This window comes from Meriones unguiculatus, chromosome 19, assembly GCF_030254825.1.
Source record: "Meriones unguiculatus strain TT.TT164.6M chromosome 19, Bangor_MerUng_6.1, whole genome shotgun sequence".
Taxonomy (NCBI): Eukaryota; Metazoa; Chordata; class Mammalia; order Rodentia; family Muridae; genus Meriones; species Meriones unguiculatus.
Window position 1 is genome coordinate 40,065,456 of NC_083366.1, and position 23,899 is coordinate 40,089,354.

The window sequence follows — 23,899 nt, forward strand, 5'->3', positions numbered from 1 at the left end:
GAGGTCAGTCTTTGGTTCATCCTAGCTTGATGCCTGACTTGGTGGCCAAATCTGTCCCATGATAGGACTCATAAAAATCAAATCCTATCAAATCCTGGAAGCCCATCGTGGGAGGAAGAAGACAGAGACCTGCAAACTGTAATTCACACACAGACCTGCCCTGCAGTGCATGGAATAGGCAGGCCATAGACAGCAGCTCACCTACATGCATTGCAGCATAGATGAAGAATGTCACCCAAGGTCCTGCCAGCTGTGTGGCCAGCTTGCAATGAGATACACTTTAGTGTGCAAGGTTTTGGTGGGCAGATTGGAGACAATGAGAAGTAGAGCAGCTTGACCACTATGAAGAGAGATGGAACTGGAGACTCAAGGGAGGAGAGGAGTAGCTTCTTGTTAGTGGCTAGTTCTGCCACCGAGGGAGAGGGTAAGGTCCTAGCCCGGGCTACCACTGAGGGCCACGTCTGAGTCTGTGACTATGCAGTGGCAGGGGTCCCGGTCAGGTGGTTTTTAATGTCTGTGGTTTTAATGTCTGTGGCTCATATTACCATTAGAGAGCATGGGGATGTCCATGTTTGGGACAGCTTCTGGGGACCATGTGACTGTCCAGGGGCTTAAGTGGCCCAGCCCCTAACTGGATATGGTGCTCTGGAGCACTGACCCATCTTTCACTCTCTCTGCAGAGTGGGCCCTGCACCTTTTCTAGGGACCACAGTAGAGCAAGCAGTGGTGAATGGGAGAGGGGTTGGGGGCTGAGCCAGCCCTGAGGGTGAGAGTGCAAGAAAGCTGGCCCCACCACTGGACTGCCTTGAGGTAGCTGAAGTTGCATGGGAGCCCACCCACCATTCTTGTGGCCCTCGACACTTGCATTAGTCTGGAGAACTCTCTCTGGGTCATAGTGAGCTGGCCCTGCCCTTCACTGACTGCAGCAGGCTCTGCACCTTGCCTGGCAGTATAATGAAACTGGCTCTAGAGGTGTGGGTGTGGGTGAGCCAGCCCTGAGGGCATGAGGGCAAGAAAGCTGACCCTGCCTCCTGCCAGTGGCAGCATTAGGTGGCCTAACTGGAGCAGTGCTGGTGAGCTTTCCCTGATGATGAGAATAAGGGAGAACTGGTGGGCTTACCAGCTCAGCTACCATCCAGGCCCAGATCCAGGGCTCTGACATGGCCCACTCCAAAAGTCTCTATCACCTGTGAATGATTGCAGTGTTTGAAAGGTCCAGGCCTACAGTTCCAAAGCTTCAGGACCTCCATGACACGGGACTACAACAGGATAACTGGGAGAAGTCCTGATGAGGATGCAATATTGATGGTGTCAAAGAAACCAAAGCTCTTGGAGCAGACCACTGACTGATTGCAATGAACATTTTCAAGTGAAGATGTGGGAACAGAGGGACATACTGTGGGACACATTATGATGTAGAGGCACTTCTACATCATAATGGAGATGACCCTGGGTGACATTCTTCATCTATGCTGCAATGCATGTAGGCGAGCTGCTGTCTATGGCCTGCCTGTGCCATGCACTGGAGGGCAGGTCTGTGTGTGGAATGACAGTTTGCAGGTCTCTTCAGCTTCCATGATGAGGTGTTTTCTATGCTTTGTTTATGTTGGTGTTTGTGTGTCTGTATGTGTTTTATTTTGGGAGGAGGTTACAAGGGCAAAGGGTGCTCATAAGGGGATGTGGAGATGAGTAGGACAGGGGTGCATGATGTCAAACTCTCAAAGAATCAAAAAAGAAGATTCTAACCAACAGGAAAACAAAGAAACAAACAAAAAACCCAACAACAGAAAACAAACACCACACGCATAAAAAAGAAAATCACAGAACTGTGATCAAATAACACCCCCCCACAAAAAAAAAAAAACTATGGAGTCCAGTTATATGCTTGTCAACTACCCTTGAACATGAGGCCTGCTCTGGAGTGCTCTATATACCAAATGTCATTCTTACAGAAAACTGGTTTTCCCTGTCTCAGCAGATATAAGTGACAGTTCAATTTTCATTCAAGCATTCATTCAGAAATAAACAAAATCAAATACACTAATATAAAACAAAAACTATCACATCCATGTTGGACAAGACAAACTAATGGAAGGAAATGAGAGGACACTAGAATCAGAGATCCTTAGCTGTGCCATGGAGACTTTCATTAAACCTGAAGTCTCTCGGACTAAGCCTGAGAGTAGGTGAGAGGCTACATGAGCATTGGATCTTCCACTTTCCTTCAGACACTGACAAGATTGGTCCTTTGCTCCAGAAATATCAGAGAGGTGTTTCCTGGACATATAAAAATAGAACAGAAGTGCTGAGGCGTTGCTACAAGGCTGGAGGACCACAAAAGAGCTCCGGGTGGATTTTCCCTAAGGAATCAATGAGAATAAAGGAATCAATGAGATAAAGATTTTCAAATGACTATCAAAGATTTCAGACAATAATGAAACACTCTGCTAACATTAGCACTAGAGAGAAAGAGACAAAATAATTATGTTCAAAGGTACCTGGCTTCCATGGGGAGATGCTTTCTGAACAACAACTACAAAAAGACAAAAACACCCTTTTTTCTTTGCCTCTATGTTTGTCAGCATAGTGACTTCAATAGTGTCACAAGGATTTATGAAGTTTGTACTTTTCACTTTCGACACATTTCCACTTTTCAAATATTAGTACATGTTTTCTTTTACAATAACTTTATAACTCCTAAATTGAAAGTTTTCTTTCTATCTCCATTTTTAAAACCTCTCGGTTCTGTCAGATGATATTTACATACCTATATCAACTTCAGTCATTGCATGCTTGGATGATGCATCAAACTATAAACCAAGTGTAACAGTTCCTGTTATCATCTTGAGAACCCCTGCTATATAGGATCCAGGCTGTGAACTAGTACATCCTGAAACATCTCATCTTAACTTTATCTCAGCAGTAAGCAGCAAAGAACAATAGCCTGTTTTGATTTTCTTCATTTGTTGTTAGAAAACAGGATAGATGGGTAAAGCCTGCTCTTGGGGCTTAGGCCCATCTTGTGATCATGCATATACACAAGTCAATCTGTCTTTTAAATTAATTTCTTATAGCATTTCCCAGGATAATGTAAGAGATGAGTTACCTCTCCCTCATTCTACAATTTGTGTCAGTGAGACAGCAATCACTTATTAAAAGATGAAAATCAGTCAGAGCTGGAGCAATGGCTCAGTGGTTAAGAGCACTGGCTGCTCTTCCAGAGATCCTGATTTCAATTCCCAGCAACCACGTGGTGGCTCATAACCATCTATAATGAGGTCTGGTGCCCTCCTCTGTACAAGCAGGTGTGTGCGCAGATAGAGCATCTATATACATAAAATACATTTTTAAAATCTTAGAAAAACAAAATCTGATGTCAAATATGCTGTAGTTTCAAAATAGGAAGGTAGGGCTAGAAAAGTAGAAATCCCCAGGAAAGCAAGCATTAAACAATCAGAAATGTTAATATTTTTCATCGGGGTTTAGAGTGAATTGATATCAGGGATTTTGAAAGCTTCTAACCTTTGACTAAAAACCTAACATTTATGGTAAATGAGCTTGCCATTAACGTCTAGAGCAGATTGGAAAAAAAAAAAAACTAAAAATATTGATCAAATTGATGAAAATACTTACAAAGCCAAATAAGTAAAGGATGTGACAGCAACTAGCAAATGGATTCAGTTATGCCTCTTGACTAACTACAAGTTAAAATTAGTACAAACATCACCTCAAACTTTGTCATTTCTTTAGGTTGGACACATTGCTTGTCACTAGGATGGACTAATGAATATTACTGTAAATGAAATAAGTTAGCTGCATGAAGACAAATCTTTAGAAAATCTCATGACTTTACTAGTAAGTTGAACATGAATAAAGAAGAGAATAGAGCCTTAAGAGTGTGGTATATGCCTCCAGCCCTCAGAAACTGCCAAATTAGTATGGTTGGACTAATGGGGGTGGGTTGGACTGGGGCCCAGAAAAGACAGGGTCAAAAGAGGATCCTGAGCAGTGGTAAGCATGACTGGAAATACCATCTTGGAGACTGTGTAGGATTGATCCTCTTACCCAGGGTCCTCCTTGATTAGCTTCTTTAGGTGTACAGATTTTAGTATGATTATCCTATATTATATGGATAATAACCGTTTATAAGTGAGTATATACTATGAGTGTCTTTCTGCTTCTGGGATACCTCACTCAGGATGATCTTTTCTAGTTCCCACCATTTGTTTTGTTCTGAAGACGGAGTCCTTTGCTTTACAGAGGCTTTCCAGTTTCATGAGGTCCTATTTACTGATTGTTGCTCTTAGAGCCTGTGCTGCTGGTGTTCTGTTCAGGAAGTTGTCTCTGTGCCAGTGAGTTCCAGGCTCTTCCCTACTTGTTTTTCTGACAGTTTTAGTGTCTCTGGTTTTATGCTGAGGTCTTTGATCCACTTGGACTTTAGTTTTGTGCAGGGTGATAAGTATGGATCTATTTACATTTTTCTACATGTAACTATCCAGTTATACCAGCACCAAAAGATGTTGTCTTTTTTCCATTGTATGGTTTTGGCATCTTTCTCAAAAATCAGTTGTCCATAAATGTGTGGGTTCATTTCTGAGTCTTCTACTGTATTCCATTGATCCACTAGCTGGTTTCTATGCCAATACCATGCAGTTTTTACTACTGTTGCTCTATAGTAGAGCTTGAGATCAGGGATACTTTATTGTAGAGAATTGTTTTAGTGATTCTGTGTTTCTTGTTTTTCCATATAAAGTTGAGACTTATTCTTTCAAGATCGGTAAAGAACTGTGTTGGTAATTTGATGGAAATTGCATTGAGTCTGTAGATTGCTTTTGGTAAGATGTCCATTTTTACTATGTTAATCCTGCCAAGCCATGAGCATGGGAGATCTTTCCATCATCTGATATCTTCTTCGAATTCTTTCTTCAGGAATGGCTGCATTGTCATTTTCTGTGGCCTGGAAAGGCTGCTCTCCCCTCAGGGGGAGGTGATCAAAGAACAGGCCAGTCAGATTATGTCAGAGGCATTCCCTCTTCCCATTACTATCTAACCCACTTGGACACTAAACTTCCATGGACTACATCTGCGCAGGGGTTCTATGTTATCTCCATGCCAGGTACTTGATTGGAGTATGAGTCTCTGGGAAGACCCCTGTGTTCAAATTTCTGGTTCTGTTGCTCTCCTTGAGGAGTTCCTGTCCACTCCAGATCTTACTGTTTCCCACTTCTTACATAAGATTCCATGCACATTGCCCAACAGTTGGCCATAAGTCTCAGAATCTGCTTTGATAGTCTGTAGGGCAGACCGTTTCAGAGCCCTCCATGGTGGGTTTCTACCTTGTTTCCTGTTTTCTTCTTCTTCTGATGTCCTTCCTCTTTGCCTTTCAGGATGGGGATTGAGCATTTTAGTCAGGTACTCTCTCTTGATTAGTTTAAGATGTACAGATTTTAGTAGGATTATCCTATATTACATGTCTATATGAGTGAGTATATACCCTGTGTGTCTTTCTGCTTCTGGGACAGCTCACTCAGGATGATCTTTTCCAGGTCCCACCATTTACCTGCAAATTTCATGCTTCCCTTATTTTTCAATGCTGAGTAATTTTCCATTGTGTAGATGTACCACAACTTCTACATCCATTCTTCAGTTGAGGGGCAACCGGGCTGTTTCCAGTTTCTGGCTATTACAAGTAAAGGGGATACAAATGTGGTTGAGAAAATGTCCTTCTTGTGTACTTGATCCTCTTTTGGATATATGCCTAGGAGTGGTATGGCTGGATCTTGAGGAAGCACTATTCCTAGTGGTCTGAGAAAGCACCAAATTGATTTCCAGAGTGGTTGTACAAGTTTACATTCCCACCAGCAGTAGAGAAGGGTTCCCCTTTCTCCACAACCTCTCCAGCATGTGTTGTCACTCCAGTTTTTGATCTTGGCCATTCTGATGGGTGTAAGGTGAAATCTCAGGGTCATTTTGATTTGCATTTCCCTGATGGCTAATGATGTTGAACATTTCGTTAAATGTTTCTCTGTCATTCTATATTCCTCTGTCGAGAATTCTCTGTTTAGCTCTGTTCCCCATTTTTTAAGTGGATTACTTGGTTTGCTGCTTTTCAGCTTCTTTAGTTCTTTACATATACTGGATATTGGCCCTCTGTCAGACAGAGGGTTGGTGAAGATTCTTTCCCAATCTGCAGGCAGTCGTTTTGTTCTAATGACAGTGTCCTTTGCTTTACAGAAGCTTTTCAGTTTCATGAGGTCCCATTTATTGATTGTTGCTCTTAGAGCCTGTGCTGTTGGTGTTCTGTTCAGGAAGTTGTCTCCTGTACCAATGAGTTCTAGGGTATCCCCCACTTTTTCTTCTACCGATTTAATGTGTCTGCTTTTATGTTGAGGTCTTTAATCCACTTGGACTTTAGTTTTGTGCAGGGTGATAAGTATGGATCTATTTGCATTTTTCTACATGTAGACATCCAGTTAGACAAGCACCATTTTTTGATGATGCTATTTTTTCTCCATTGCATGGTTTTGGCATCTTTGTCAAAAATCAGGTGTCCATAAGTGTGTGGGTTTATTTCTGGGTCTTCTCTTTGGTTCCATTGATCCACCATTCTGTTTCTATGCCAGTAACATGCAATTTTTATTACTGTTGCTCTATAGTACAGCTTAAGATCAGGGATGGAGAAACCTCCAGAATATCTTTTATTGTAGAGGATTGTTTTAGCAATTCTGGGTTTCTTGTTATTCCATATTAAGCTGAGAATTTTTCTTTCCAGGTCTGTAAAGAATTGTGTTGGTAATTTGATGGGAATTGCATTGAATCTGTAGATTGCTTTTGGTAAGATGGCCATTTTTACTAGGTTAATTCTTCCAAGCCATGAACATGGGAGATTTTTCCATCTTCCGATGTCTTCTTCTAATTCTTTCTTCAGAGACTTGAAATTTTTTTTCATACAAGTCTTTGTCTTGCTTGGTTAGGGTTACACCAACGTACTTTATGTCATTTGTGGCTATTGTGAAGGGTGAGGTTTCCCTAATTTTTTTCTCTGCCCTTTTGTCTTTTGTATACAGTAGGGCTACTGATTTTTTTTTGAGTTAATTTTGTATCCAGTCACTTTGCTGAAGGTGTTTGTCAGTTGTAGGAGGTCCCTGGTAGAATTTTTGGAGTCACTCAGGTATACTATCATATCATCTGCAAATAGTGATAATTTGACTTCTTCCTTTCTAATTTGTATCCCCGTGATCTCCTTCAACTGTCTTATTGCTCTAGCAAGGGCTTCCAGAACTATGTTGAAGAGATATGGAGAGAGTAGGCAGCCTTGCCTTGTCCCTGATTTCAGTGGGATTTCTTTAAGTTCCTCTCCATTTAGTTTGATGTTGGCTATAAGCTTGCTGTATATCGCCTTTACTATGTTCAGATAGGTGCCTTGTATCTCTGATCTCGCCAATACTTTAAACATAAATGGATGTTGGATTTTGTCAAATGCTTTTGGATGATTTCTCTCTGCCTTTTAGTTAGATTGGCTAAGGGTTTGTCTATCTTGTTGATTTTCTCAAACAACCAGCTCTTTGTTTCATTGATTCTTTGAATTATTTTATATGTTTCTAATTGATTTCAGCCCTGAGTTTGATTATTTCCAGCAGTCTGCTCCTTCTTGGTGTGTCTGCTTCTTCTTTTTCTGGGGTTTTCAGTTGAGCCATTAAGTTGCTTGCATGAGCTGTCTCGAATTTCTTCTTGAAGGCACTTAGTGTTATGAACTTTCCAGAGTGGTTGTACAAGTTTACATTCCCACCAGCAGTGGAGGAGGTTTCCCCTTTCTCCACAACCTCTCCAGCATGTGTTGTCTCTTGAGTTTTTGATCTTAGCCATTCTGATGGGTGTAAGATTATTTTTTAAGATAAATAACAAAATGATCAATTCTTTCTTTGTAACCACAATATGCAGCATTCCAGTAAGGAAAAATTGTCTGTGAAAATTACTTTTCTGGCTTAAACTTTATTAATCTATAGCAAGTTGATTAGTTATAAATATATGTGTTTTTGGGAACAATTTTTTTCACCCATATCATGTAAGACATTTGATCATGTAAGAGTATTAGGAAACATGTTTATTTCTACTCATTGTAATCATTCACTTAAAGAAAAATAAGATATAATCACATTGTGATTTTTTTTGTACTACTTGAAACATTTTGCATTGTTGGGTATGGGGACAATCTTGTGGATTAGCCCTTAAGTCAAATCAGCTATTGGTTGGTTATTCCCACAAGCTTTGTATGACCATTGCCCTAGCATGTTTTGTAGACAGGACACCATTGTAGATAAAAGGTTTGTTTCTGGCTTAGTGTTTATGTTTCTCTTTTAAGATAAAACAGTGTATATTTTCATACCATACCAAAGACTCTGGAATGTAGTGTTGTGCCAGAATTGCAATACCCCAAAGACCACCACCAGGAGCCAAGTCTGCTGCAAACTACATGAGGATCTTTTTATTATAAATTATTACAAGCTGCAGCTTGGGCTCACACCCCCCACTACAGAAATGGTGAGAGCCGAGAGCCCCGTGATCTGGTTAGTTGGGTGATTTAAAGATTCTGGTCCCTCCCAGCATGCCTAAGGCAGAGGCAATTCCTACCTGGCAAACATCTACTGGTCAAAATGCTGCAGTTTGAATTGATTGGCTATAGGAAGGTCCTCAAACCATTAATGATCTGGTGTCCCTCCCTACGGGGATGGGCCAGTTTCCTAACAACTGTGTCTCTAGTGAGTGGGGAAAGAATGCAGTAAGGTGGGTTCTTCCCCTCAGGGCATTGTTGGACTTCTATACCCACCTATTTCAGGGCTTAAGTATTAATAATAGCTGCTGGTTTTTAATCTTTTGGTCTCTCATTCCCCCTTCCCATGATCATTTGAAGATGCAATCTTGGGTCTTCCAGATATGACCTCTTTTATTTTATAGATTTAACTTTTTACAGTGGGATCTGGGTACCATTAGCGTATTGCTCCCAAACTTTTTTTTATGAGAGCCATCAAGCAATTTAAAATACAAGGTCCAAAAATAAAAATCAAAATGAGTATGGGTCCCTTCAGGGTAGATATAGGAGTAGTAAGCCCAGGAGAACTATTATCGTTCCTCTATAGGCTTTTAGCCCAGTTGCTGCAATATTAGTTCCCATTTCAGCTAAGCAGATGCCCAAGATAATAGCTAATGTCAAGGACCCCCTTTTGACTTAGCATTTCAGCCTTCTAGGTGAGATTTTGGGTGGAGGGTCTCATCTTCTGAAATTGCTTCAGGACTGACAATAGGACCGTTGGCATCAGGGGCTAGGGAGCCTAAAATGCCAGTCAAAGGCTGGGCAAAGGGGCAGTCCTCAGAAGCGTTTGGTTAGTTGATCCACCTTAAGAGGCAGGGAGCAATCATTTCAGCTTCCAGAAAGTCCAAATTTCAGCTTGCAGTCCACATCTGATCCTGGAACAGAGTCAAACAGGTGAAAATCTACTGAGACAAATTTAGACTGGAGACAGAAGTTAAATTTTGTCTATTACATGGGAAAAGTGAGGTATCCCAAGACCAGGGAAAAACTCCTCTGGGATCCGTTTCAGCTATGCCCGATCCAGGTCACATAACTTTTTGATTTCCTAAAACTCTTGAACTTTTTGGTACATGAAAGAAAATATATATTTTTTAAAAAACTCAGAAAAGTAACATATCAGCAAAACTAATATAACGACATTCTGAGAGTAACAGGTAAAACTGCATTCCACTGAATGAGTATCAGTTAGCTGTTTGTTTTATAACCTTTATAAACAACTTAAGTGTGTCCACGGTCTGGAACTCTTACACTTCCTCTGTGGGCACAGCTGTTGATAACCAGCCACCAATAGAGCTTGGCCATTTTCCATACACTCAGCATCTACTTTTTTTTATTCCCCATCTCCATGTCACACTGGAAAGTTAGACAGAAATACATTACTGGCTTTACTGTTAAACCCTGGATGCTTGGACTTTTTTTTTTTTTTTTGACAAAGCAACTAGAAGGAATATGTTTAAGATATTCCTAAATCCTGTATACCTCAGAGATGGCAGATATTAAGAATACTATAATAAAGGCTATGGCTTTAAAAATTAAACAGATGTTTTTAACATAATGAGAAGCATCTTTAAATCTATGTTTAGAAAACAACCAAAGGAAATTAAAATCTCAAGCTGGTGACTAAATAATAAGTAGTTAGTGCTCCATCAACTTATCAGAACTCTTTTGATCAATGCCAAAACTCTGAAGTTCTGAAATCTTATAAGCACAACAGTAGCAAAGAGGGAAAAGAAATCTAAAGTACCTCCCATTTTTAATATGCTTTAAAACATTTTATATCATTATAACTCATATTTATATACCTTAAAATATTTACTTAAGACTCTCTAATCTTTTTTGCATTTATTATCCCTGAAACATTCTCCTAGACCAAATAACACTCTAGATTTTTGTAACCTAAACTCCTATATTTTTAGACCCTACGTAAACTACATTATCTTTTTTATTTAGCTATTTACCATAAGACACAGGCAACTAATATGAATCCTATGAGCAAGGCAAACCTGTTTTTCTTTCTAAATAAGAGAGCTAGTACCTAGTAGTTCTAACTAACTAATGAACTGGCCGATGAGCTAATAGTGGATCTAATTCTCTACTCTCTAGCTGTAAAGCTACCATTAGCTTAGCATAGCCATCAAGGTGATCAGAGACCTGATAAGGATAAAGTATAAGCTAAATAAATATACCAATTCATGTGCCAATCAAAACGACAGAGATAACTAGTTAGTCCATCACCTAGGGAGCATCCCTAGCTCCTGTGATCTCATGGCATCATGAGCAGAGGCAGTCCAGCCAAACAGAGATAAGAGACCGCTTCTGTGGAAAGAGAACATGAGAGATTGACCTCACCTTGCCTCTCGCAATGTGAAACAATAGCTCTCCAGGTGTCCACAGCTTTGTCCACAATTTAGGTGGGGCCCTAGCAGTGGGCCATTTGGGGTGGTATTGCTCAGTGGCTAGCATACTGCAATCCTGAGTTGCAGTCATTTGTCCTTGTGCCCAAATCTTCTCCGAGACCTTGGGGAGCTACTGCCAGGATTTTGGGACCCTGTCACAATAAGCTTACACAGTTAAAATGCCATATTCATCAGATCTCTGACAAGCTTGAGGGCCAGCATGTGTGTTACTCTGTCTATTTTTATTATCTGCTCTAAGCTGCATCCTATAAAACTGAATGTTATACTCTCTAATTCTGGCATATTCCTAAAATGCATGTTTTAGAACTACATTTTAAGTAGATCTACATAGGTAAGCTTTATAGTTACCCACCCTAGGCTTAACCTTAAAAAAAAATTAAACAAAGAAAGTAGGTAAATCTCAACAGCTTAACCAACTGCAGTTGTTACCAAAGCTTTAAATCTGCTCTTACTGAACTAAAATCAAAGCAAACCTTTTAATAAGATACACTTCATAGAGAGGCTAGCAAATCTTGCTGATCCTACCACTTGCATTAAAACTGAATAGCAAAAAGCTTTGCACTTAACACTAATCAGAGGCCTAAACATAACTGTTAGACCCACACAAAGATGGCAGTAAAACTACAGCTCCTTTCTCTCTATCCCTGAACATTATGGCAGCTAGCCATGTGTTAGCACAGGTTGTGACTGACAATACCAAACATAGCCATTAGGTGTTGCTGATGGCATTGTTACCTCCCAAGATACAACAAGTTCTGTGAAACATTTACAATTTTTCTGTAACCAAAAGTTCTAACATTGTGATCAAATAAGTTCTAGAACCAATTGATAACAGAACAGTACAGAACAATTTTAAACTGTACAAACTATTCTGGCCATCCCAAACCTATCAGCCAGAATTCTTTCCCCTTAAAAGAGCATAAGAAAACATTTTGCAAAGAAGAATCACGAGCCCTTTAAATGAAGTACAACGTATTTTTATATACAATTCTTTCTCAAATCATATTAACTCTCTGGCTTTTTAAACATACATACTCTAACCTTTTGCAACATTCTATGTACCTTCAGGTTTCTAGCTTTGTTCTTCCGGCTTAACCAGACATTCTTATTTTTTTTTAATATCTCTTGCTCTCTCTCTTGCTTTTCAGACAACATAAAAACTCCCATCAAAATCCTTTCCATCCTGACATGATCCTGCTGGAGCCCAGCGTCCATGATTTGCTTTTTATGGGCAAAGCAAAAACAAGTCATATTAATACAAAAAGAAGTTCTGAAACTGCTAAACTTTTTCTAAAGTTACTTCCCTGTAGCAGATATGTTCCAAGGTCACATAAACTAACTCTAAGGAACTTAGAACAAGTTTTAAGGAACTTGGTGAAACTTCCTCTTTTCTTTGTCTCAAGGTGAAGACCAAGGTGGAAACATGTTTTTCCATAAACAAAGCAGTTTAACAAACAAACAGCTCTCTTCATGAAACACTGTTAAAATTGCAATTTTTTTCAATTAGCTCAATCCATATAGCTTGGTTTTATTTAATAAGATAAATAAAATAAAACCAAAGTCTTTTTTGTTCTCCCCCCAAAGGATCAAGAAACTGTTTTAAATTTCTTGTTAGACTACCCAAGATCATTGTTTAAAATGCCTGATAAACTTTAGCCTTAAACATTTAAACATTCTCTAAAACTTGTTTTTGCAATATCAAAATGAAGTACCCCTTTTGTAGGAGAGAAGTCATAAAGCATAACCAAAACTAGAAGTCAAATTTTAAAAGTCACAACTAGATTTTAAAGCCAGAATTTACCAGTGCAAACAATTAAATTTTAAAACCAATATCAATTTAAAAGAACTCATTCATCTAGAACAAAAAGAAAATTATTTGATGAACGTTTGTTTTTGTTGTTGTTGTTTTCTGTACCCATACCATGTGGCTATCAAGACGGTGGTCACAGGTCACATTACAGTTCACCGGGTAATCTCAAGATGGCGGTCACATTATAGCCCACATGGCAACCTCAAGATGGCGATGAGGCACACCACATACCACGTGGCAACCAATATTGTTGTTATTTAAACATATGTGTTCATAGACCTCATAAGCACATATATACATTTTTAAACAAGTTTGAATTTAACCTTTAAACATTCACAATTATTTTTGATCACATTAACCATGAACTGCAGAGCATAAGATTAGTCAAAAACAAACATGATGGCCATACATACATTTAAACAGAAAGACAAAACTGTACTTCCTCCAGCACTTTCTTTTTAAGCACTTTTTTTTTCACTCAGCAGCAGATAGACAGCCAGAAACACACAGACAAAACAGCGGATTCCGCCAGTATTTCCTCTCTCCGTGGGAGTGACCCACGTTCTAGGCCTTTCAAAAAGATTTGGGACCCCATGTCCCTCACAGTGCTTTTGGTGAGCACTGCCCCAATGGGATCTGGGACGTCTCCCGAGATCCCCATGGCCTCCGTCTGCCGGCTCATCAGCCCTGTGTACATGACTGATCCCTGGCCATTCATTGTATACTACCTTGAGATCTCAAAAATACACAGAATGACAGAACAGAGACACAGAACTTGGCTAAGAAAAATTCACTTACTCGGGCTTCTGATTCTCCAGCTCAGGAGTCCTGTGAGGACTTGGGGATCCCAGAGAGCCTTCAAATTATATTGTGCCTCAATTGCGATACCCAAAAAGACCATCACCAGGAGCCGAGTCCGTTCCAAACCACCTGAGGATCTTTTAATTATAAATCATTACAAGCTGCAGCTTGCACTCACACCCCCCACTGCAGAAGCAGTGACAGCCAAGAGCCCAGTGCTCAAGTTAGTTGGGTGATTTAAAGATTCTGGTCCCTGCCAACATGTCCAAGGCAGGGGTGATTCCTGCCTGGCAAACATCTATTGGTCAAAATGCTGCATTTTGAATTGAGCGGCTATAGGAAGGTCCTCAAACCATTAATGATCTAGTGTCCCTCCCTAGGGGGATGGGCCAGTTTCCTACAAACTGTGTCTCTAGTGAGTGGGGAAAGAATGAAATAAGGCAGGTTCTTCCCCTCAGGGCATTGCTGGATTTCTCCATCCACCTAGTTCAGGCCTTAAATATTAATAATAGCTGCTGATTTTAATCTTTTGGTCTCTCAGTAGGGGTGTGGACTCTATTTAAGAACAACTAAACTTCTTCATGTTTAATCAATTGTTTCATCAATGGGGACTTGTTCCATTTGTGGTGAGCAGAGTATTGCAGCAGCCTGGGTTGTTCATAAATTCCCATGGTGATCCTTTGGCCAACAACTCTTATTTTTAAATTTCTATCTACCGTGACATGCTTAATGTACAACTTAGTTCTTTGTACTTTGGTTCCCCCATTGAATAGATGGTGTAGTTTCCTCAAAAGCTTTCCTTTCATGTACAGAAGAAGAATTTTTTTTCTTTCTATTATGTGTTTCCTACACCTTCATGTATCGTGACACCATCATGCAAGGCGCAGAGAAAGATGAATGACCTCAAACACATCTCCTATGGCAGCCCAATGGTGCTGTCACATACAAAAACAACATGATATTGTCATTCCTAATTTCAGTCTGTACACACATTCATTTCTATCATATTGTAACAAAATAAGAAAAGCCTAGAACCTACAATTAAAAAGTATGTGAAAAGACTACTCTTGAGCACAATAAGATTGAGAAATATTCTTGAAGTTAAAACATGTAAGGACTGATTTTTGGAATAAGGTCAATAAGGCATTTTTAGTTCAATTCCCACATGATATTTAATGTGTAGGAATGAAACAATTCCAGTTATGGCAAAGACTTTCACTACTGATGGGACTTGCTTAGAAAGCAAAATCCCAGAGTGCTGAAAATTATTTATTCTACTTCTGTCTAACAAGGGGTTTAAGAAAGAGAAGGAAGAGACATCCTTTCCATCCAGGTTACAGCATGGCACTTAGGGAAGGTAAAAATGAGTAAGGAAATGGGGGAAGCTCTATAGACAGAAACTTGGTTAGTGTTCATTTTCTCTCCTCACATCCTTCCTCTCAAAATAATTAAACCCTAATTAAGCTTGAAATAACTTGTGAGTAAAACAGATATAGTAACTGTGGGAAAAGGAAGCTTTCTTCAGGGACTGAGGCCCTGCAGAGGCCTTTCTTCTCCCTGACAATGTGACAACAAGAAACTTTTTGACCACAATACCTGATGGCAGTCAAGAGCCCCACAAATTGAGATAGTACAAATATGAGCTGGCAAGTGTAATGTTCCCAGAGCTACTCCAGAGCCTGTCTGCACCACAGTGGTCCAGCAGATTACATGGAGGTAAGATCCTTGATACGCTCAGCTGTGCCATGGAGAGTTTCATTAAAGCTGATGTCTTTCTCTGACTGAGCCAGGGAGCAGTTGAAAGGCTTTATGAGACTTGGGTCTTCCAGGTTCCTGTTGGCCCTGACAAGGCTTGTACCTGTTGTTCTTGGAGATGCAGAAATGGAACAGAAATGCTGAGTCACTGCTATCCATCCTCAGGCTACAGTATCAGGACAGAGCTCTGGGTCGGTTTTGCCTAAGGTTACCTCCTAGGTTGTTGGGGGTTTTTTTGTTTGTTTGTTTTGTTTTTTGTTTTTTTTTTTAAGGAATCAGTAACATATAGAAGTTTTTAGATATCTCTCAAAATTAGAAACTGAGGAAAAAGAATTGTTTAAGACTAGCCTGGTTTACACCAGAGACTCTGTCTCAAAAATAACAAGACACACACACACACACACACACACACACACACAAAACAAAACAAAACAAACAAACAAAAACCTTCTTATTTTTAAGCCTTCACTCTTGCTAGTTTTCAGACTCCAACAGTGTCACTGTTATTTGTAAAATTTGTGGGTTTAGTTTTCATGCATGTCCCCATTTTACATGTTGGCATATGTTTTCTGTAACAAAAACCTACTTTAAATATTTTTCTTTTCTATCCATCCTTACCGTGACTTGAGTCTATCAAATAGTATTGTACATACTTACCTTAACTTCAGTCATTACATACCTGGTGCATGTGGAGAAAGGTATAAACCACTAACTGTAACAGGTACCATTACAATTTTAACAAATCCAGCTATAAAGGATTCATGCTGTGAAATAGCACATCCTGAAACAGCTCATCTTAACTTTCTCCCATCACTAAGCAGCAAAAAGCAATAAACTATTTTTGGTTTTGATTGATTCTTTTTAGAAAACCAGAATGGATGGATGTAACCTCCCTAAACTTGGGGGTTAGACCCAAATATATTATTATCCATGTATTTAAACACAATGCCATCTCACCTTTTATTTTAATTTGCTAACATCTCTGAAGAAAATGTGGAAGATGAATCACCTCTTCCTCTGCTGGTAGTCCACTTCAGTAGAAGGAATCTATTATTAAAAATTAGAAGCTGATCTCAAATATGATTTAGAGTTTGGAAAAGGGAAGAGATGACTACAAAAGATGTGCTGTTCAGGAAAGCAAGCATTGGACAAATAAAAATTAATATTTTCCATCATGATTTGGATGAATTCATAGCAGTGGCTTTTACAGATCCCAATATTTGACAAATCAATACACTTTTATTGTAAATATGTTAATGAATGCTAATGTGCTTGCTATTCATGTCTGGAGCATTATTCATTGTGTTCAGATATTTAATATTGTATTATGATTTCTAGGATGCTGTAGAGAACAGATAAAAGTGAATAATTGACTTTTGGAGTCATAAATCCACCTGGACACAAGCCTGAGAAAAAAAATTCAGGTTCAGGAATGTCACATGTGAGGTCAGCAAGACAGACAATTACATAATCCTGTGAGTTTAGCAGAAGGAGAGCAGTGAACAGAGGCATTTCAAGTACTCAGAGCAAAAAACTGTGTAGCCAAAAAAGCATCCAGACTGCCTTTCTTCTAGAAAAGGTACCCCCAGCTTACCCTAAATCCCTGAAAAATGAGAATGGAGCTCCCTAACATGAATAAAAACATCCTGCTAAGGTCTATGTCTTAGAATCAGCTTGGAGTGATGCAGAACAGAGCAGCCTGCCTGACAAACAGGTTGGAAAAGAAACAGAAGAAGCAGGCTGCAACCCAAACTGCCATAACTGCTGCTCACAAGGTCAAACACAGACAAAGGCTACCAGGACCTTTGAGATGAGAAAATCCATGCTCACAGCAGTGTGCCCCAAACTACTGTGCTGCATCCAGCTGATTCTGAGGTCATAACTCAGAAACTGCTCTTATCTCAGGGCAGCAGCTAACACCTCTTCAGTCTCCTTGCACACACATCATCACTCCCTGGTCCAGAGCTGCTCCATCTTCCCTTAGATGCTTTGAGGTCACTAACTGGGGCCACAGATGCCTTAAAGTCCTTCCCTGGGAACCACAGCTCTCTGATATCCCTTCTCCTAGGAAGTACCCCCAGGCTCCCCTGGATACCCTTGTTGGCTGAAATCTGATGGTTATATGATTTTTTAGGATATATTTAGATGATTCTCCTTTGATTGCTGGGCCCTGTCTGGAAAGGTTACACAGTTTGACTTCACATTGAAAACTACATCTAAAAAAATCTACTGAACATTTGCTTTTGAAATATTAAGAAGTAGAAATTGAAGATAAAAAACTTTGAAGCCAAATGCAAAACTAGATTTTTATTCAAGGTGCAAGTAAGAAAAGAATTTTGAACAGAGGAGGAGAGATGTGGAAGGTAAAGTTTCTAGTTCTGAGAGATGTCACAGGTGTTGAACAACAGGGTCTCCCATTGTCTGTGTGTGATGTGGAGATGGCAGACAGGTTCAGCATGAGCCTCAGGCTTTAGAAATGCATGGAGAAATGTGATAAAATAGAATGTGAATTAGATGGAGAAATTTGGGGTGGTGAGAGCTGGAGTAGAATTTAATTATGCCGAGAGATAACAAGGATAATGGATAAATGCAGACACACACACATACACACACACACACAAATTTGAAAAAGTCAGTTTTGCTAGTATAGAGCCAAAAAAATTTCTTTAAAACTTTACATTTGCATACCAGTTACCAAATACCTGTTAGAGCACACACAATAACCCAGAGTCCACAGGAAAAAGGGGGAGTTTCAGGAATCTAGTCTGCAACATAGCATGTGTCCACCATTGCCTCTTTAACACCAGAAAATGCTATTAGGCAAAATGTGCTGTTCAGATCCATGTCTAGCATTACTGATCCTTTCTTTAAAGTGTATTTGCATCCTGTACTCTAGGAAAGAAGAAATGGTTTTGAAGTTTATTAAGACAATAATTTTTCTCTTCACGACTGTGCTTGGCATTCTGGGGAACATGTCTGTTTCCGTGAATTACATGTTCAGTTGGTGGGGAGGCTCTGAGAAGAAACCCATACACCTTATTCTCATGCACTTGGCTTTTACAAACATCATAACCCTTCTTGCAAAAGGATTGCCAAAGACAATAGCAACTTTCGGGTTGAGAAACTTCCTAGATGACATAGGCTGTAAGATCATTGTTTACCTGGAGAGGGTGGCCCGTAGTCTCTCCGTCTGCACCAGCAGTCTCCTCACTGTGGTCCATGCCATCATCATCAGTCCCAGAGAATCTGGGTGGAGGAGGCTCAGGCCAAAGTCTGCATGGCACATCCTTCCATTCTTCTCAGTCTTTTGGATACTCAATGTTTAATAGAACTTAATCTATTCCACCACAAATTCAAGACTGAATGTATCACAGATTAAGTCTGATGACAACTATTGTTATTTTATGCTACCAAGTCAGAAAATAAGATGGATTTTTCTCCCTGTCATGGTCCTGAGAGATGCAGTGTTTCAGGGTGTCATGGGAGGGGCCAGTGGCTACATGGTATTTCTTCTCCCCAAGCACCACCAGCATGTCCTCTACCTTCAGAACTCCAAGCTTCTCTACAGAACTCCCCCTGAGCTGAGAGCTGCTCAAAGTGTCCTCCTTCTCATGCTCTGTTTTCTTTTCTTCTATTGGACAGATTGTGCCTTTTCTTCGTTTTTAAGTCTCTCTTCAGGGGACAACACCTTGATGGTAAATACTCAAGGACTTCTGACCCTTGGTTATGCAACTTTTAGTCCACTTGTGCTGATTCACAGGGATGGGCTTCTGGCTGAGTGGTGGCATGGGAGAAATTGAGAAACTGTCTCTCTCATTTATATGTTCAACGAGTGAGAAAAAATTTCCAGTTCTGCAACACTGTCAGTAATACAAAATGTCAGTTTAAGCCTGTGTTTATTCTCAAGAAATAATATTGGTGACTCAGTCCTGCACTGAGAGTAATCCGAGCAAATTACAATGATATAGAAACCTCATTCTTCATTGCCCATTCCTTTTTATTACAGGACTTTATTTGCTTAAATTTTAATTTTTGCATTAATTTGTTGTGTATGAATAACTTGCCTGCATTTATGGCTGTGTATCACATGGAAACATGCGACCTGTAGAGGCTGAAAGAGTTCCTCAAATGCCTTGTGACTAACAAGATTTGACAGATGGTTCTCAGCCAATAGGTAGTTGCTGTGATTTGAACCTGATTTCAAACTGGAAGTTTAGCCAGAGTTCTTATAGCTGAGCCATTTCTCCAGAACTGACAAAATAATTTTAAGTAGGACATATAAAACTGGATTTTATATTACAATGACTAGAAGCACATAGATAAAGTTCATAAATTTTATCAAAACACATACTGCTGTAATCACAGTAGTCAAAAAATTTCCTTTTCTTTTACATTGACATTGTGTTTGCTAAATGTTAGAACTAAATGGGGCTATTTTAGTGCTACTTAAATGGTGCTAAATGGGGCTATTTTAGGCTTTTTCAAAGTTTCTGTAAGTATCCATCCATGGATAATATTTTACAAGATTATGAAAGAAGTAGTAGCCCAATGCACCAGGCAGCCGACTTGAACACACTTAAACATTTCATTGCTATTATATTCATGATAGTTCTGTATAGGAATAAAGACTGTAGATACAAGATGAAGCAGATAACAAATACACCATAAAGTTTCCCTTTTTATCTAGTTCTAGTTTTAGGTTGGTTTAAAACTCTGCATTTGTAGCCAGGTGCAGTAGTGCTATAATTCCAGCACTCTGGTAGGCAGAGGCAGGCTGATCTCTATGAGAGCCAACCTGGTCTACAAAGTGGGTCCAGTACAGCCAAAGCTACACAGAGAAACCCGGTCTCAAGAAACCAAAATTTTAAAAAAGTGGATTTGAAAATTACTGTGTGTGACTGAAGCAGCACAAGGCTTGTGTGCATCTTTGTTAATGCCCAGGTGCTCTCCACAGCCCCATTCAGTTTTTTCTCACCAGAGAATTGCAAAAGGATCTGATTCTACATTCATTTAAATACAGGATTCGCCACTTAATTTCTTAAATTTGATCTATACAATAAGATATTGACATGGTTCTAAGATTTCAATGGACACATTCTAAAAAATACACTGATACAATCCATGAACATCATATTTTAGTATGGTTAGAGGTAAGTTTATGTCTTACTTAAAAAAAAAGTACTTGATTTATATCTGACTAGACCCCTTGTAAACATTTTGGGTGCATCATGGATCTACTTTACAATGTGAATACTTATTTTTAGCAAGCCTGGACAACATATACAAAGCTTTTAGGCAAGTGATATGTACTGTATTATGCTATAGCTTATTAAACAGTCTGCTTTTATAATACAAAGATTTGTTTTATTCATGTGCATATGTCTATATTAATGTATGCCACATTTGTGCAGGTGCCCACATGGGCCAGAAGAGTGCACTGGGTCACAGGAAACTAGAGCTACAGCCTGTCATGAGTCCTATAATGTGGGTGCTGGGTAAGGAACCAGGGACTTCTCTAAGAGGAACAGGTCCCTTCACCAACCCTTCAGCTCCATGTCATTCTCATGTAAGTTTGACTTGTTTGTAGGTGACAGCATTGCTCATGACAGTCTTACAGCTCAGTTCTTAAAGCCTTTTTCTAATATCTGACATAAAGAAGCAGACAAATCAAGCACCTTCTGAATCAGTCTGTGACATTTGACCTAAAAGGAAGTGATGTAAGAACATGGAGAAGGAGTGAAGAAAGATGTGTCTAATCTGAATGATGAAGAGGTTGTTCAACATTAAGAATCGGCGGGACCCAGAGAGATGACTCAGAGTAAAAGCATCTGCTGACACCCAGACAACCTGCTCTGTCTCTGATGTTGTGGGTTATTAATATTTATTATTGATTTATCTTTTACTTAATCAGCAGTTATTCCTAAACTAGCTGTATACCCAAATCACCACAGAGACTAGGAATTATTTAATTAACCTAGAGCACAATGCTGGGCAATAGTTACTCCATCCTAAATCTCCAGTGTTGTAGTAGAATATTAATATTTACTACTGGTTTATCTTCTGGTAATGCTGCTGTTAATCCTCAGCAGCTGTATAACCAAATCACCACACAGAGACTGGGTTTTTAGTTAACCTAGAACACAATGCTGGGCAATATTTACTGCCACCTAAACCTTCAAGCCCTCAGTTTCCTAACATTTAGATTTCCCACATTATACTTGCTTTTTGTGAAATCTTAGGTCTGGTTCATGCTCCAAGTCCTCTAAGCTCTCTCCTCCAGCTCTGCTCTCTTCCTGCTCTCCTCTCCTCGAGCTCCTCCTCCTTCTCCTCCCACCCTTTCCTGTTTTCTAGCTCCTCCCCTCTTTCCTGTCCTCTTGCTCCTCCCATTGCACAACATTGTATCTAGTTGCTTTATTTGTGTCCTGTTTACACAAGAGTTGAGACAGGATGCTTATAGTGAGTATCACAATGCAATATCCAGATTGAAACCAGAGAGTTGGGGGTGGGGAAATCAGCATTTGAATTAACAAGGGTAAGGCATATACATTTTAAAAGAACATTATACCAACACTCCATTCCACATAGCTTCCTACCATTCAGATATTACACATTGTACTTGCTTTTAATCATATCTTAGGTCCAGTTCATCTTTCCTCCTGGTTCCAAGTCCTGCCCTGCTGATCTCTGTTCCTCCTCCTCCCACTCTTCATTTCCCTTCCCTCTGGGCCAGGATATCCCACCCTATTGTCTCCATTGCACAGCACTGGCTGGTTGTTTAATTGACAATTACAGCGAACAAATGGTAGCATGTTTACACAAACTTGAGACAGGTGATGCTTAGAATAAGCATCACAATGCAATATCCAGATTGAAACCAGATAATGGGGTAGAGAAATCAGCATTTGAATAAACAAGGGTAAATTGAATACACTCCACAGGAATATTATACCAACACTCTGAGGAAGAAAGCTGACTCTCACACATTGTCCTCTGACCTCACACACATGCTGAGACATGCATATGAACAAACAAAATAAATTTTAAAAACTAAGGAAAGGGTACACAGGTGATATCCCTGTTCTTTTTGTCTTGCATGCTCACTGAGAAGGATAGATATTACATGGCACATCTATTTTCTATGAGCTAAAGGTTTTACTTTGTGTCATGATAAATACTAGAGATAGAACTATAATATTTACTATGTAGCATGGGCTGACCTTGAGGTGCCTTTGCATCTGTGATTATAGGCCTTATCCAGTAAGCCATTGTTTGCCTAAATGTTGTAAGGTGCATACGTTAAATTAAATATTACAGTAATTGAAAAGAAAGTTTTGGCTTCCTTAAAAACTCAGTTTATGGTGCGTGAACATGTTTTTATTTTTATCCCAAGTATGGGGTTTTAGTTTGTCCTTTAGTTTGTCCACCGCAGGTAATTGCCTCATGCAGGGGCATTATCTTTGCCAGCTGGAGTTAGCTGACTTCTGCAGACTCGGAAGGGTATAAATATGAGATTCCAGACAGAGAAAAGGTGCAATGTCTTGAAGAAGATGGACAGAAGATCGCTTTCAGTGTTTGCTGGTTTGCAGGTTTAGTGGTTTGCTAGTTACCTGGACTGCTGGATACCCTGAGTGCTGATATTGGTATTGCCCCAGAAAGAACCCAATGGTCCTACCCAGCCAGAAGAAATAAAGAGGTCTATGGCCCCTTTTCATTCCAAACTTCTTTCTATCCTACCTAGGGTTGGGGGTTGGAGGAGAGGTAGAGGCATTTAGGAGTTCCAAATAAAGTAGAGTATAAAAATAGCACCAACAAACAAGAGATTTCCATTTTAAAAAGTTTTATTTATTACCATTTATTCACTTTGTATCTCAGCCATAGCCCCCTCCCACAACCCATGCCAATCTCGCAATGGAATAAAATAGAAGACCCTGACATAAATCCATACACTTATGGACACCTGATTTTTGACAAAGATGCCAAAACCATTCAATAGAAAAAAAAAGACAGCATCTTCAACAAATGGTGCTAGTCTAACTGGATGTCTACATGTAGAAAAAGGAAAATAGATCCATACTTATCACCCTGCACAAAACTAAAGTTCAAGTGGATCAAAGACCTCAACATAAAACCAGACACACTAAACCGGTTAGATGAAAAAGTGGGGAAGAGCCTTGAACTCATTGAACAAGAGACAACTTCCTGAACAGAACACCAACAGCACAGGCTCTAAGATCAACAATCAATAAATAGGACCTCATGAAAATTAATAGCTTCTGTAAAACTAAGGACACCGTTTTAAGAACAAAACAACAGCCTACAGATTGGGAAAATGTCTTCACCAACCCTGTCTGGTAGAAGGTTAGAGTTGCTTTTCTTAAGAAGTCTAGCACTTCTCACTTTTCTAAAGACTGGTTCAGGGTTTCTGGGCAGGAGGACAGTGGATCCTAAGCATTTTCTCATGCTACCATCTCTATCATGTGGCTTTAAGCCTCTCATTATCCCTGGGAAAATACTGGAATTAAGCTT

General features: G+C 39.6%; 1 pseudogene; it reads left to right on the forward strand.

The window, feature by feature from the left end:
- The first annotated feature begins 18,279 nt into the window (after positions 1–18,279).
- LOC110562753 (vomeronasal type-1 receptor 4-like) lies at positions 18,280–19,286 on the forward strand (annotated as a pseudogene).
- Positions 19,287–23,899: the final 4,613 nt, after the last annotated feature.